The 2,159-nt window shown below is 41.7% G+C and overlaps 1 long non-coding RNA gene across 1 annotated transcript in view; it reads right to left on the reverse strand.

The window, feature by feature from the left end:
- LOC125483866 overlaps positions 1-2,159 on the reverse strand; it is a 9,207-nt gene that overhangs the window by 6,246 nt on the left and 802 nt on the right. The gene's annotated exons all lie outside the window — the stretch shown is intronic.

The raw sequence follows: 2,159 nt of genomic DNA on the forward strand, positions 1-2,159 counted from the left end.
TTACTGAAGCCCGGTGGGCACAGATTCAGCAAGAAAGGATTATAACTTGAGTACTTAGGGATATCTTTATTATAATTCTGGACTTTTTAAACTCTGTATTCCCATGCTAGTCTTTTTTTAAAACTATTTCAATTCTGCAACAGCACATAAAGTATCTGTACCTAGGTATCCTGTACCTAAGATGGTGCCGAGAAATGACATTACAAACTTTTCACTGCACTCTTTCGAGTGCACGTGGCAATAAAGTCTATTCTATTCTTTTGGACTACTCCTCGTTTTAACATTGATTTCAGTCAAATATAAGGAATGCTTCATTGTCACTGTCATGGGAACTCTGTGTGAACACAATCCAGTTTTCACAAAGGTCTTCTTTAACTTCAGTGGGGGAAAGGGACTTTTTAATCTTTTCCATAACTGTGCTTCAGGGTCCTAATCCTTTGCCTGTGCCTTGCGGCTCCTGGGTGACATTACACACTTGTGTTGTCTCACTACACAGCGTTGGAACAGTTAGGGAAACACCGGCAGCTACATTCTCAAGTTTACCTGTCTTGTCTTGCAAAATAACTGTCCCAGCTGCTGTCTGTTCTATCTGACATGGTTTAATTTTTGTCACTGGATAATTCTGTTCAAAGAGAATTACTTGTCTAAAACTCCCACTTTCCCCATTTTAGAGCACAAATTCACGCCAAATAGCATTTAGGATGAGGAAATCTTATCATCCAGAATTGAAAATTGACGTAAATACTCCAATAATATTTGGAAGTTTACTCTGGCCAGAAAATGAAATTACAAACACAATTATTTAATCACAAAGGTTTTGAAATTCACCATTTACCTTGGACTCTTTCCTCAAACTAATTACAACAGAGTGTGCAGCATTTCAAGGAAACATGTTATTCCATTTCACATATTCCCCTACCTGCAATTAGTCTCATATGACTGATTTTCACTATGAGTTACAGACCGGAATCAGGAGTGCGATACAGACTGAATCTAATTGAGGGGTCTGAGCTAATTATATATAGAATAACTGATACCTGAGAGTGAGTTGCAGACTGGAAGCTAATCAAAGCCACACTCGATCGAATGCAGCCTTGATATCAAGGGCTATCACTCTCAACTCACCTCTAGAATTCAGCTCTTTAGTTCATTTTGTTTGAACCAAGACTGGAAAGAGGTCAGTAGCTGAGTGGCCCTGCAGAACCCAAACTGGGCGTCACTGAGCAAGTGCTACTCGATAGCACTGGTGATGACACCTTCCATCACTTTACTAATGCTCAACAGTATACTGGTAGGGAAATTAATGGCTGGGTTAGATTTGTCCTGCTATTTGTGCACAGGACATATTCTGGCAATTTTCCAGAAAGTTGGGTAGATGGCAATGTTGTAACTGTATTGGAAGAGCTGAGCATATGGGAAAACTGATTGCATTTCTTGTCATACTCAGAGCAGGTGAATGGCCTCTCCTTAGTGTAAACTCACTGATGTGTCAGCAGGTGAATAGACTGAGTGAATCCTTTTTCACACTCTTGCCAGTATGAATTTGATGTATCAGCAGGCTGTGGGACTATGTGAAAACCTTCCCATGCTCTGAGCAGGTAAACAATTTCCCTCCAGTGTGAACTCACTGGTGTCCTAGCAGGTTTGATATATGAACAAATCCCTTCCCTCACACAGGACAGATAAACAGCCTCTCATCACTGTGAACTTGTTGCTGTGCACTAAGGTTGACTGGCTGCCCAAAACTCTTTCCACAAGAACAGCTGCTAAACAGTTTCTTTTCAGCAGGTGTTCCGAGAGGCTGGATGACATTGTGAATTCCTTCCCACATGTGCAACAGGTAAACAGCCTCTCTCCAGTGTGAGTGCATTGATGAATTTCCAGCTGGATGAGTAATTAAATCTATTCACCCAGTCTCCACACTTCCATGTTTTCTTCATTGTGTTGGTGTCCTCGTGCCTGTCTAGGATGATTATCAATGTAAACATCATCCACACACAGACTTATGGATGAGATAACAAGGTGTAGAGCTGGTTGAACACAGCAGGCCAAGCAGCATCATAGGAGCAGGAAGGCTGACGTTTCCGGCCTAGAATGAAGGGTCTAGGCCCAAAACGTCAGCCTTCCTGCTCTTATGATGCTGCTTGGCCTGCTGTGTT

The sequence above is a fragment of the Rhincodon typus genome, chromosome 8 (assembly GCF_021869965.1).
Source record: "Rhincodon typus isolate 14 chromosome 8, sRhiTyp1.1, whole genome shotgun sequence".
In the NCBI taxonomy this organism is placed as follows: Eukaryota; Metazoa; Chordata; class Chondrichthyes; order Orectolobiformes; family Rhincodontidae; genus Rhincodon; species Rhincodon typus.